A 14,692-nucleotide genomic window follows, 5' to 3' on the forward strand; every position below is an offset into this window, starting at 1 on the left:
GGCCGATATCTCTAATGAACATAGATGCAAAAATTCTCAACAAATTATTAGCAAACAGAATTCAGCAATACATTAAAAAGATCATACACCATGATCAAGTGGGATTCATCCCTGGTATGCAGGGGTGGTTCAACATCCGCAAATCAATTAATGTGATACACCACATTAACAAAATGAAAAATAAAAATCACATGATCATATCAATAGATGCAGAAAAAGCATTTGATAAAATACAGCAACCTTTTATGATAAAAACCCTTAAGAAAGTGGGAATAGAGGGATCATATCTTAACATAATAAAGGCCATATATGACAAACCCACAGCTAACATCATACTCAATGGGGAAAAGCTAAAACCATTCCCCCTAAGATCAGGAACAAGACAAGGTTGCCCACTTTCTCCACTTCTATTCAACCTAGTGCTGGAAGTTCTAGCCACAGCAATCAGACAAGAGAAAGAAATAAAAGGCATCCAAATTGGTAAGGAGGAAGTAAAATTATCATTATATGCAGATGATATGATACTATATATAGAGAACCCTAAAGACTCCACCAAGAAACTATTAGAACTGATAGATGAATTTAGTAAAGTAGCAGGATATAAAATTAATATTCGGAAATCAGTTGCATTTGTATATACCAATGATAAAATAGCAGAAGGAGAAATTAAAAAAACAATTCCATTTACAATTGCTCCAAAGACTATAAAATATCTGGGAATAAATCTAACCAAAGATGTAAAGGATCTGTACTCAGAAAATTATACAACACTGAAGAAAGAAATGAAAGAAGACATAAATAGATGGAAACACATTCCATGTTCATGGATAGGAAGAATTAATATAATTAAAATGTCCATACTGCCTAAGGCAATATACATATTCAACGCAATTCCTATCAAACTACCAACGACGTTTTTCACAGAAATAGAACATATAATCCTAAAATTTATATGGGACCATAAAAGACCCCGGATAGCCTCAGCAATCTTGAGAAATAAGAACAAAGTGGGAGGTATAACGATACCTGATTTCAAACTATACTACAAGGCTACAGTAATCAAAACAACATGGTACTGGCATAAAAATAGATACATAGATCAATGGAACAGAATAGAGAGTCCAGACATAAATCCATGCCTATATGCCCATCTAATCTACGACAATGGAAGCAAGAATGTACGATGGGGTAAAGATAGTCTGTTCAATAAGTGGTGTTGGGAAACCTGGACGGACACATGCAAGAAAATGAAGCTGGACCACCTCCTTACACCATATACAAAAACAAATTCAAAATGGCTTAAAGACTTAAATGTAAGATCTGAAACCATAAAATATCTAGAAGAAAATATAGGAAGAAACTTCATGGACATTACCCGGAGTAAGATTTTCACTGATATATCCCCTCGCGCGAGCGAAGTAAGAGAAAAAATAAACATGTGGGATTACATCAAACTAAAAAGTTTTTTCACAGCAAAGGAAACCATCAATAAAACAAAAAGGGATCCTACTGTATGGGAAAAGATATTTGCCAATGATATATCTGATAAGGGATTAATATCACAAATCTATAAAAAACTTACTCAACTCAACTCCAAAAAAACAAACAACCCAATTAAAAAATGAGCAGAGGACTTGGGGAGACATTTCTCTAAGAAGGACATACAGAAGGCAAGAAGACATATGAAGAAATGCTCAACCTCACTAACCATCAGAGAAATGCAAATAAAAACCACAATGAGATACCACCTCACTCCAGTCAAAATGGCTATTATCAATAAATCAACAAACAACAAATGCTGGCGCGGATGTGGAGAAAAGGGAACGCTAGTGCACTGTTGGTGGGACTGCAGATTAGTGCAGCCACTATGGAAAACAGTATGGAGGTATCTCAGGAATCTGAAAATGGAACTACCCTATGATCCAGTAATTCCACTCCTAGGCATCTACCCGGAGAAATCCAAAACTCCAATTCAAAAATCTGTATGCACTCCTATGTTTATTGCAGCACTTTACACAATAGCCAAGATATGGAAACAACCAAAATGCCCATCGGTAGATGACTGGATTAAGAAGCTGTGGTACATTTATACAATGGAGTATTACGCAGCCATAAAGAAGAAAGAAATCTTATCATTTGCAGCAACATGGATGGATCTAGAGAACATTATGTTAAGTGAAATAAGTCAGAAAGAGAAAGACAAGTACCATATGATCTCACTTATATATGGAATCTAAAGAAAAGACTATGTGAATGAACTAATCAGAGTCAGTTTTGGGGACGCAGAGAAAAAACCGAGAGTGGTTAGATGGGTGTGTGGGAGGGGGTTGGGGATAAGGGGAAAGGTGAAGGGATTTGGAAGCAGCTGGTAACCACAAGATGGCCTCAGGGTTTTTCTTTTGAAAATTAATTTTGGGAAGGTATTCTATAATGTTGTAAAGATTTTGTTGGGTATCCGATGGACATGCGTCCTATTTGGGAGACCACCTCAGGGATACTGTGGATACCTGATCATGGCATTGTACATCAGAAGCTAAACATTAATGAATGCCAACTATAATTTTATATATATAATGTGATGGTTCAGTGTGAGGTCGGAGGGATAGTGGATGGGGGGAGGGGGGTTCACAGTATGAGGGATATAAATGATGAACGTCTAAGTATTACCTTGTTTTGTACACCTGAAACTAATAAATAAATTAATTAAAAAAAAAAAAAAAAAAAAACTGTTAAATCTTTAAAGGCGTATGATTAACTCAAGTGAAGGGAAAAAGATTAGTTTCTAAACTTGTAAAGCTAGAAGCACTATGTTACTATGTAAGGCCTTACTTGGGCATTCATTTCTACTTTTACACTGGCATCTCTTTTCTTTTTCAAAATCCAACAAAGAGAAAAGTATATTCTTTTTGGGAAACATTTGCACAATGATCCAGTATTCGTGAATGACGAAGAAAACAAATTAGAACATTAAAAGTAATTCATTCTCGAGACCGAAAAAAATGGCGGCGTGAGGTGAGCCTCTGTAACGCTCCCCTGGAATTTACAACGAATCAGACAACAATAACTCCACAAAGGACTCCTTGCACAGCAGACAGGCAAGACGAAGAGGCCCACTACTGAATTCACCTCCAGGTGGGTGAATCGCGCGAGCGGGGGAGGAGGGAGAGGAGAAGTGCGGACGCAGGATGCAGACCTAGCTCAGTGCTCGGAGCCCGCTGCTCCCGGATCTTCCGCAGCTGCGGGAGAGGGAAGGACTCGGACTGCTAGGGCTCCGCTTACGGCCCACAGGGCTGAGGGGGCAGCATACAAAACCGCTGAACACAACGCTCGCTCACGGCAGACCTTGGAGCAAAGACTGAGGGAAGAGGGCTGAAATCGATGGTTTAAGCCCTCACTGCCGAGCGGAGAACGGAAGCCCTAGACACGGAGACTAGCCGCCCCCTCCCTACCCTCCCAGAGCTCGCCCTGCCCCCACCTGCCTGGTGCTAAAGCGATAAAGTAGCAGTGTCGGATCAAAGGACAGAATATTTGCTGCTCTGAGAACTGTGGACCGCAGACACAGATTCGCAGCTCAACTAGTTCTGGCAAAGGGGAGGGAGCTGTGGAAGCAGGACTGGCTGTGGTGATGGTCGCCGCCATTGCTCTGGGCCACCTCTCACAACTCACCCCGCCCCTGGCCCCACCTATCTGGGCGGATCCCTGCAGGAGTAAACAGAACTGCTGAAACATACGGGCTCTGAATCTGGTGCAGAAAGAGCTTTGGAACTTCAAAACCTCTTCGCATACCTATCAACCTGTTGCAGAAGCCACTCCTGTAGATGTCTAGGAAGAGAAATAGTAAATCAGTGATTGCCATGAATAACCAAGGCAACAAGATAGCTCAGAAAGAAAGTGAAAAGTCTCCAGAAAAGGAACTTAGAGATATGGACCTTTGTGATTTAAATGACAGAGAATTCAAGATTGCAATTCTGAAAAAACTGAACGAGATGCAAGAAAACACAGAAAGGCAATTTAATGAACTCAGAAACACAATCAAAGAACACCATGAGCATTTTACAAAAGAGATTGAAATCTTGAAAAAGAACCAAATAGAATTTCTGGAGATTAAGAACTCAATAGAAGAAATTAACAATAAAATATCCAGCCTAGGTAGTAGATTTGACCAGATAAAGGAAAGAATCAGTGACATCGAAGATAGGAACCTGGAATTTACACAGAGGGAAGAAGGAAGAGACTTGAGACTTAAAAGAAATGAAAGAACTCTACAAGAACTTTCTGACTCCATCAGAAAGAGCAATATAAGAATAATGGGCATACCAGAAGGAGAAGAAAGAGGGAAGGGAACAGAGAATATATTCAAACAAATCGTCGATGAGAACTTCCCAAACTTGTGGAAAGAATTGGATCCTCGAATCCAAGAAGCAAATAGAACACCTAATTACCTCAATCCCAACAGGCCTTCTCCAAGGCACTTGTATTGAAGCTGTCTAAAATCAATGACAAAGAAAGAATCCTCAAGGCAGCCAGGGAAAAGAAGACGGTAACTTACAAAGGAAAGCCCAGTAGATTATCATCAGATTTTTCAGCAGAAACTCTACAAGCTAGGAGGGAATGGAACCAAATATTCAAAATATCGAAAGAGAAATCATGAGCCAAGAATAATATATCCAGTAAAGATCTCCTTTAGATATGAAGGAGGAATAAAGACCTTTCCAGATATCCAGAAACTGAGGGAATTTTCTAATACACGACCTGCACTACAAGAAATACTAAGGGAGGCTATTAGACCACCATCAACAGGGACAACTTGTGGCAACCGAAACATAAAAAGGGGGAGCGTAAAGGCCTGAACTGGAATATGGGAATAGAGAAAGTAAGCGTACTGAAGAAACTGGAATACTCTAAATACTGGAATACTCAAACTTTCTTTTACATAAACTCAAGGGTAACCACTCAAAAAATATCCAAATCTGAAATATATACTGTAATAAAAGAAGAAACAGAGGGAAACATCATAGAATACCACCACACAGAAATAACAGACAACAACAAAAAGGCAAAGAAACAATGGAGACACAGCCTTACCAGTAAACTAAAGACAGAATGACAGGAAATCCTCACATATCAATAATCACCCTAAATGTAATGGACTAAACTCACCAATAAAGAGACACAGAGTAGCAGATTGTATTTCTGTGGTGTCCGTGATAACTTCCCCTTTTTCATTTCTGATTTTGTTAATTAGTGTCTTCTCTCTTTTCATCTTAGTGAGTCTAGCCAAGGGTTTGTCGATTTTGTTAATCTTTTCAAAGAACCAGCTTTTTGTCACATTAATTTCTTTCTATTGTCTTTTTGTTCTCTATTTCCAAGACATGGAAACAACCTAAATGTCCTTCGATAGATGAATGGATAAAGAAGTTGTGGTACATATACACAATGGAATACTATTCGGCGTTAAGGAAAGATGATATAGGAGCATTTGTGACAACATGGATGGATCTTGAGAGTATAATGCTAAGTGAAATAAGTCAGACAGAAAAAGCAGAGAACCCTATGATTTCACTGATATGTGGTATATAAACCAAAAAGAACAAGACAAACAAATGAGAAACAAAAACTCATAGACACAGACAATAATTTAGTGGTTACCAGAGGGTAAGGGGGTGGGGGGTGGGTAATGAGGGTAAAGGGGATCAAATATATGGTGATGGAAGGAGAACTGACTCTGGGTGGTGAACACACAATGGGATTTATAGACCATGTAGTACAGAATTCTACACCTGAAATCTATGTAAATTTACTAACAATTGTCACCCCAATAAATTTAATTAAAAAAACAAAAAGTAATTCATTCTCCAAATCTCACTAAAGGGTTTAGATTTCAAGGGAAATTCAGAATTCTGGATCAAATCATTACTCAAACGCCTGGACTCAAACAGATATTTGTAGTCCGATGTTTGTGGCAGCATAATTAGCAACAGCCAACAGTTGGAAAAACTGAAATGTTGGACAAACGAAAGGATAAATGAAATGTGGTATATATCAAATGTTGCCTTTAGACTGTCACAATGTTTTTCTATAAAAACCTTACTACAAAAATCATTAATTTTATGAACTGAGATTTCTTTCTCTGTAGAGAGAAATTACATTACTCCCAGCAAGTAGTATCAACATGAATTCAGTACTTTTATTAATGAGACTGTTCTTATTGTCTAAAATATCCTTATGTGCTACTATGACAAACATAGAAATTCCTTTGCAGTATGACAGAAATGAAGAGATTCACTTACCAAACTTGTACCTGACAGGTGCCTGAGAAGCTGTTCGATTATGCCCACTAGCTTTTGAATTGTCGGTTTTAGGTCAATATTTTCAGCTTCAAGCCTAAAGTGAATATTTTGACATAATTATTCTCACACATTGACTTTAAAGCATACCACATAATCGCTGAACAAATATCTAAGGTGCAACTACATAAAATCTTACAATTTGAAAAGCACATGATTTGGCAATTGTGCCATTTTTCTAGTTGTGAATTTTGCATAATGTGCAAAATTAGAGATAATGTACACAAATTATTCTTTTCAAGGTAGCTCAAAGCTGCCATTTTGACCCAGGTTCACACTCACGTGTTTATTGTTATAACTGATCTAATGGTCATACTACACTACACATCTGCTTTATAAATACTCAAGTTATTTTCTGTGCTGCTTTAACTTATACTTTGGCACGTGATCTTGCATCTTCTCAGTGCATCGTGCATCCTCTGGATGTCGAGCTCCTGCTTCTTGCAGCTAAAATAAAGAAAAAGTTATGTTTACTGATGATCTATGACATCGGACAATTAAGTTCGTAAACTTGTTGCAATGATGTTGCTCCCCATTTTTTAATATATATGATGGATTGTTCATTATGAATTTCTACCAACTGGACAAACAGTTAACCAAGTTTACTCTTTGGAAGTGCTTAAAAGGTTGTGTGAAAAAGTTAAGATGACCTGAACTTTTAGCCAACGACTCATTGCTCTTGTATCACAACAATGCACTAGCTCACACGGCACTGTCTGTGAGGGAGTTTTTAGCCTGTAAACAAATAACTTTATTGCAACACCCTCCTTACTCACCTGATCTGGCCCCCAATGACTAAATATGTCATTACCCAAAGAGAAAGAAAATATGGAAATGAAGACTATTTGATGACATTCAGGACATCAAGGGTAATATGATGATAGCAATGATGGCCATTCCAGAAAAAGAGTTCCAAAATTGCTTTGAACTGTGAATTAGGCGGTGGCATTGGTGCATAGCTTCCCAAAGGGAGCTTTGTGACCGCAGTGATATTCAGCAACGAGGTATGTAGCACTTTTTCTTGAATGAGTTCTCACACTTAATTATCATACCTTGTAGTACAAATGACCCAAGAAGTCAAACATACTGTATTCCAAGCATCCCATCAACTCTAATTTTAAATATTCACATACGTGAATTACCAGGCTATTCCAGTGATTATGAAAGTTAACAGGCTACTCTTGGGGGCAGTCAGATAGTCATGGAATAGTTTGAGGGGCAGTAACTAAATAAGAGCCAAAATGCCTGGGTTTTTATCCCAAGTCCACCAGTTATTAGCTGGGTGACCTTGAGCAAAATACTTAAATTTTTTGGGTCTCAGTTTCTTCATGTATAAAATGAGACAATAGTGGCATCTACCTCACTGGGATATTGGGAAGATTAGATTAGGGAACATATGTAATAGAAAAGGACATGGCACACAGTAAAACCAAAGGGTTTGCAGTTAGCATTATTATTGTTGCTGTATTTTATGTTCTAATAAAATTTGATATTTTACACAGATGGGATGCCAATGGAAGTGGAACCAGTGTAAGAGTACACCAGTTACACTGAAATCATTCATCAAACTATCGGCAATGTCAGCAAATGGGGAGCATTAAGCCTAGAATATAACCCCAGTACTAAAATCCTTTTACCAATTCCAAGAGCCAACAGTACATTTTCTCTGCTTCTAATAATGTATACGTTCCTATGTCTCTGTACACTCAGTGGGTAATGAGTATGGACTACAACGCAAATACCACCTCCTGGATTGAGCATACAATTTATATGACCGTGAGAGGCAGGGTAAAGCCACTGACATGGAAATAACGGACTCTAGTGCTAAAGCCAACTTCCCAAATGAATTCCTTCCCAGCAACTAGTTCTGTGGGGATGTGTTAGAACTCAGAGGAGCAGATGGAAGCAGCACGCTCTGGCAGATCAGAAAAGCCGTCCTCAGAGCTGTAGTTAGAACGTGCTATCGACCTGTACACCCTGGCTAGCTGCAGACAGGAAGGGCTGGCTCCCTTTTATTTTATATTTTTATTTTCACGGAGAGGGGGAAATTGAGCATTTCACTGAACAATTTTCTATTAGATTCGTGCTTTCAGTTTTATATATAATTGTGAAAAATACTTTCAGAATAAAAGTTTAATTATATCAATGTCTCCAAGGGCAAGTATTGGTTTGGTATAAAATATTTAATTTTATCCAAACAACTGTTGAAGAAAACATTTTCAATTTATACAAGGATAGGTGCCATCATATCAAATACTATTTCCCCTTAGACAAACTTATACATAGAAAGACAGAATTCTCTCTCATGAAAAATTGAAACTATGTCAAATGTAGGGCTTGATTGCTCTGCACAGACTATCTGACAAGTGCTGAGGAACACGAGTTCAATGAGAGTTCAAACAGTCAGAGAAAGCTTCACGGAGAAGCCAGATTGGGAGCCAGAAATCCGGGGGCAGGGAAATCAAAACACTGGCTCCCACCATAACTTGTAAACTCGTGTTCATAGCAGAATTATTAACAGCCAAAAAGTGGAAACAACACAAAGTTCCATCAACTGATGAATGGGTAAGTATTTTGTCCACAAGGTGAAGCAACGTTGGGCAACAGGAAGAAATAGCTAACAATTGATATGTGCTACAACACGGTGGAACCCTGGAAACGTGATGTTACGTGAAAGAAGCGAGTCACAAGGGACCTCAAATCGTGTGATTCCATTTACATGAAATATCCAAAGTAGGCAAATCTACAGAGACAGAAAGTAGATTGGTGGTTGCCTGAGGCTGGGAGAGACAGGAAGATAGGGTGACAGCTAAGGGATGTGGGGTTTCTTTTGGGGGTGATGGAAATGTTTTATAATTGTGGTGATAATTCCACAATTCTCTGAATGTAACAAGAGATATTGAATTGTATATTTTAAGTGGTGAAATATGATATGGGAATTGCATCCCAATGAAGATTAAAAAACACACAAATATAGTGAATCTGGATTATTTTCTTAATTCTCTATTGTGGGTGTGCATACTATAATGATCAACATATTTCTACACTTTTACAATATTTCTAAAATGAAAACAAAATGAAGGCAATGCCTACTTCAACTGGTTTGTATACTGAACTTTCTGTACAAGTTAGTCTGAAGTCCATGAAATATATACCAATGCTGTAACCATTTACAAAAGTGATGATAAGAAATAAGACAAATTTCTGACTCATTCTAGTAAACATTATCTTCTGATTTTAAATGGCTGCCTCATCCGGGTAATGGACATATCACTATACAATATAGTGTAGTAGGAAAAAAGTCCCTCGATTTCTATGAGGAATGCTGCCTATTCCTCAATGTTACCAAGGGTATAGACTATAAGAAAAAACATACAATGCAAATAGCAGGATGGAAGCCAGAGTTTAAGGAAGAAGTGCATTATAAAGATAATAAAATTATAATAAATTAATTACAACGAAAACACAAAAGAAAGCTGCCTTGAAAATCAGGATCCTAAAACACTTTATATTGATCAATTATAGATGAACACTTGACAGGTTACATTTCACACATACCTGACTCCTGATATGCTCTAATGTCTTGAAATCCTGTGTCTCAGCTTCTGAATTCATACGGTAATGTGATCTAACCTCCAGTGAAGCCTCTGACATAGACAGTTTTTTTGTGGAATCAGGTAGCTCTTGTTGAAATTGTCTCCCAAGCACCTAGGAAGATGATTCTGTTAGTGATCTTATAATCACATCTATTAAATTATGTTAAAATTTGCTAACTCTAACATATTAATATAATATGTAACTCGAAAAAGATCACCCCATGCATCAGTTCACCTTCTTTTCTTCTTTTGGACACAATTCTGTCTACTGAATCTGGGTAAGACACAGAAGGTGTTATCCTGCTGCCCACTCACTATTACGAAGGTTACTTGAACAACAGATTCAGCCCCACTCTCTACTTCCCCTGATGAAGCAGCAAAGCTTAACAATCTACTGACATCTCAAGGGGAAATTGGTATGTCGGTGGGACTAGTGGTCGTCAAGTATACATTGTGGAATGTTTTTCCCCCTTTTTCATCACAGGCTTAAATTGACTTCACAGGTCCTCACATATGCAGTCCACTGCTCACAACCTTCCAATAGATTCCTGTATCTTAGAAGAAAAGCGAACTCATTTCAGTGGTCTTCAGGGCCCCAGGTAACGTGGCCTGGACCTCCCTTCCTGCTACACATGAATCCTGCCTCCCCTCACTCATCTGAAAATGGAGACCCAGTGCCAAATTAATAAATCAGAGACCGCTACAAATCTCTTTGAAATGGATAAACTTATGTCCAAATGATAGGAAATGGGCCTTGTGATGAGAAAAAATGAATTTGTAAAAATAGTCAAGGACAATTATACATAGCAGTGGGAAGATTAAATCAAGTAGAGTTTTGATAAAACTCCTCACATTTGTCCCAAATTATGATTTAATGAAAAATTAGCTGCCTTTAAAGAGGTCACAGGTCCTAAGAATACATTATTTGAGACTGAAATAGTTCCAATTTATATCAAATTGACATGAATAAAAACAAAATTATACCAACTAAAATGTGGAAGAAACTACTGAGGGAAAGGGACAGCATCTACACTTCAGTTCATGTGGGAAATCTAGAATTAACTTTCTAGGTAATCCACTTAATTGAACCTTTATCTCTAAAAACTGTTTGCATAGGAGCATTTCCATTTATCTGCTTCATAATGGTATTACAATGTGGTAACAGAAAGATGAAAATTATTATTGTAGCAGTATAAGACTAAATCATTCATATCAACATGTATCTAATAACAATTTATACCTTAAAATTTCATAGTCAACACAATGCCTTTACTCAAAGTAAAGCACCTCACAGGTCTAAGTTTTGTTTGCTGGATACAATGTATGCTTTTAAGCTGTTAGAGCAAATACATTTGTAATCTATATATTTTTAATATTCTGCTAGATTCAACATTTAGCCATCATCAAATATTTGAACATTGAATTTTCTTTCAGGAAATCTGAAAACTACCTTTCTGGATACTTACCTCTCTTTCTGATATATCGTTTTCATACTGGCACATTCTTCCTTTCAAGTGATTCAATTTGTTGACTAACTCCTTATGGTTCTCTTTCAACACAGCATCTTGTTTTTCACATTCAGCTTGAAGCACTTTTCTAAGCCCCTGAAGCTGCTCTTCAATATTCATTCCTGAATTTTCATTATTGTCACTTTTGTGGAACGCATCATCCAGTTGCCGTCGAAAAAGCATGTTTCCACTTTGTAGGTCAGATCTTTCCTCCTTTAGGGATTCCAGCTTTCCAGTATACGGGTTCAATTTTTCTGGTTCCCTTTGATTCATGTGTTCAATTTCCTCCTCTTGACACTGAGTTTGGTTTAGGTCTTTCAGTACAGGTTCAGAAACCAATGTCCTTTCTCTGACAGCATATCTTGTTTGAGGGAGCTCAGTGTCTAAGCTATTGGATTTACTTCCAGGTTTAGAAAGTTGCTGAGAATGAATCTCACTGTTTTCTTTTAGGTTACACATAGCAAACCCGATGTTGTCCACGAAATGCAAGCATTCATCTTTTAATCCCTGGAAAAGATTTTGTAGGTGTCTTAATTGCTTACTAAGCTCATAATGATGGGCGGATTCCGCTTCTGTTTTCAATCTTTCTTTGCTTTGTCTTTCGTTCTCCAGTTGAGAGTTCAGCATTGTATTCTCAGCTGTTGGGACGTTAAGCTGTCTGTTATATTCAAATACTGTTTTTGTTAGCGTTTTGTCATTCTGTTTTATTGTTTTTTGAAGATGGTCCTTCTTTTCTTTTACATTTGCAGTGTCCTCAAAGTATTTATTTTCCACTTCCTGATTCTGAGTTTTGAGTGTTTCCATTTGCAGTCTTAGTATGGCGATTTCATCCTGCAACACGTGCTTTTCACGCAACAGGTCTTTCTCGTAACTCTCAGAATCCTAAGTAAAACAAAGGAGACTTGTAGCTAGCACTCAATGAAATGACATATCATGATATCCTCTGAAATTAAAGAAGAACCTAAATGTTTATATAATGAAAAGGTTGCAGTAGTTGGATATCCCATTGAAAACATACAATGTTGAATCCAAACCTCCAACTTCATACAAGCATAAATTCCCCAAAGTTAAAAAACGATTAATATAAGATGCTGAATCCATGAAAGTGAAAAAGAGAATTTTAAAATCATAAGGGAATTTTAAGAGCCTCAGAACTGGAAAGGCAGCAAACCCAGAAGGCATGAAATAGAAGATTAAGAAGTCTGACTACAATTTAAAAGGTCACCATCTGAATATACACCTATCCCACAGTAAGAGTATTCACTCTGCATACATTTGGACTGATTACATTTCCTAGAATTTTTTTCCCAAGAATACTCAAAAGATATTTTACTTTTCTAATATTTTCAGAGTCACTTATAAGATTAAATCTACTAATCACTGATAAAACTAGGCATTGCACTAAGCAGTTCTTTATACATCAATGAACTCATTTCGTTATCACAATTTCAAATAGAACGATTAAAAAGATGAGCAAGTTCAGGATTTTTTCCCAGGACTTTGGACTCTACAATAGGGTGCTTGCTGCTCTTCTAGTGTAAATATATAAATTCAAAAGAAGCCTTAGATTTCAAAAAACTCAGGGTAAATAGGCTAAAAATTATAGAGCTCTTCTTAGAAAGTAGTGAGATTATTTGCTGCTACATAAGTGTTGTTTCCTTTTCATAATGTTTAAAGGAGAAATAAATGTGAAATAGGGGAAAATACACTGACTTCTTTGAATAAAATACTCACCAATAAATTATCACTAAGTATGCATCATGGCATACAATTTTCTTCAAAAGTTCCTAGCACTGAAATAGGACTCTACTTGGAACAAATTGTTCCTTTTCTCAAAAGTAGGAGAATGAGATCTAAAAGATGGTCTCTGCACTGGCTATACTTCAACTCCTTACAATCAGCGGAAGTGAAAACTAACCTCTCTACTAATACAGCAAGGGGATGAAACCACTGCCTCCAACTGAAACTTCTGTTATTAGTAGCAATAGTTTTGAGATTGTAGAAAGCTCATCGATCCCTGTAAAAAGTATTGAAAGCCTCCCCTTTAGATGACACATTGGGAACGTCACTACTTGACTGTTGGACATAAAAGGATTTCAATCAAGAATATCATTTATTGCAATGGACCAAAAATGCCACTCTCCCTAAAATACACACACACACACACACACACACACACACACACACTTTTAAAATCCTCTACAATTCCCATATGTATAACATTGGTTTTTAAAATGTGTACATACACAACTACACACATACATATTTGAAAATGACTAAACAAAATACCTCAGAATTCATTTTCTTAAGATTTATTTCTGTCTCCTTTGGTTGTTGAAGGCAATTGGTCAGAATTGTTTTATGTAATATTCTGTTGTTCTGTTCTCGGGAAAGTGGCCTCTGAGTGTTGTTTTCCTCTTGTACAACCTAGATAATTGAATATGAACAAAGAAAAATTAGAATATAACTAAAATTTAACTGTTAAAAATCTTAGTCTACGTTTACTTACTCCCAAATTATTGGACTGTAATTAGAAAGTGAAAAATAACTTGCCTTAGTCTAAATCAGAAGAAAAACATGAATCCACAAAACTAATTTTGTCACTGTTTGAACTAAACAATTGGTTATATGTTAAATCCACCCCAAAAATGAAATAGTGGATGATTTTTAATGTCACAGAGGCTTTCTCATTTAAAATAGTTCACCTCACCATGTTTTAAATAGTGATCCCCTACAGTGAATTTAAGAGTATTTTTTAAGGATTAATAACTGGAGAATAGGCAAACTTTAATTAGGAGCCCACATCATTAACATCAATCAGTAAGATAAGTAAATTCCTAAATATTAATTCACATTATACACTATGAGTGTTATACATTGTGTTATACATTGACATAATTATCTGTTGCATCCAATTCTAACTTATTCAATACCCACTAATAAGAGCAGATAAAAAATTAAATCATATTTACTGATTTCCTACACTGAAAGGAAAGAAATTAGAAAGTTATTATTTGTGTCCTAACAACCAAAGGTCCCATCCTGAGAAGATGTGATTCTCTTAAAAAGCAGTTGAGTTGAGTGCCGGACCCCATTCTCTCCCTGAATGTAGACGCAGAGTCCATTACACAGAGGTCACAAGGAAGAATGCATCTCTAACCTTGGCCTTAGTGACCAGCCATACGGAACTGCACATTTTGAACCCCTGAGAATCATGACTCCTTTCACGTGAGCCAGAATC

General features: G+C 37.0%; 1 protein-coding gene across 1 annotated transcript in view; it reads right to left on the bottom strand.

Annotated features, from left to right (window-relative positions):
• Positions 1-6,290: 6,290 nt before the first annotated feature.
• LOC308495678 (uncharacterized protein) overlaps positions 6,291-14,692 on the bottom strand; it is a 62,435-nt gene continuing 54,033 nt past the window's right edge. The window contains exons 20-24 of the mRNA XM_081080649.1: positions 13,741-13,878; positions 11,410-12,333; positions 9,906-10,055; positions 6,724-6,794; positions 6,291-6,384 (exon numbers count right to left, since the gene is read on the bottom strand). The gene's annotated coding sequence lies outside the window, so the exon portion shown is untranslated. The remainder of the gene's footprint in view (positions 6,385-6,723; positions 6,795-9,905; positions 10,056-11,409; positions 12,334-13,740; positions 13,879-14,692) is intronic.

The sequence above is a fragment of the Rhinolophus hipposideros genome (genome assembly GCF_964194185.1).
Source record: "Rhinolophus hipposideros genome assembly, contig: HAP1_SCAFFOLD_95, whole genome shotgun sequence".
Classification (NCBI taxonomy): Eukaryota; Metazoa; Chordata; class Mammalia; order Chiroptera; family Rhinolophidae; genus Rhinolophus; species Rhinolophus hipposideros.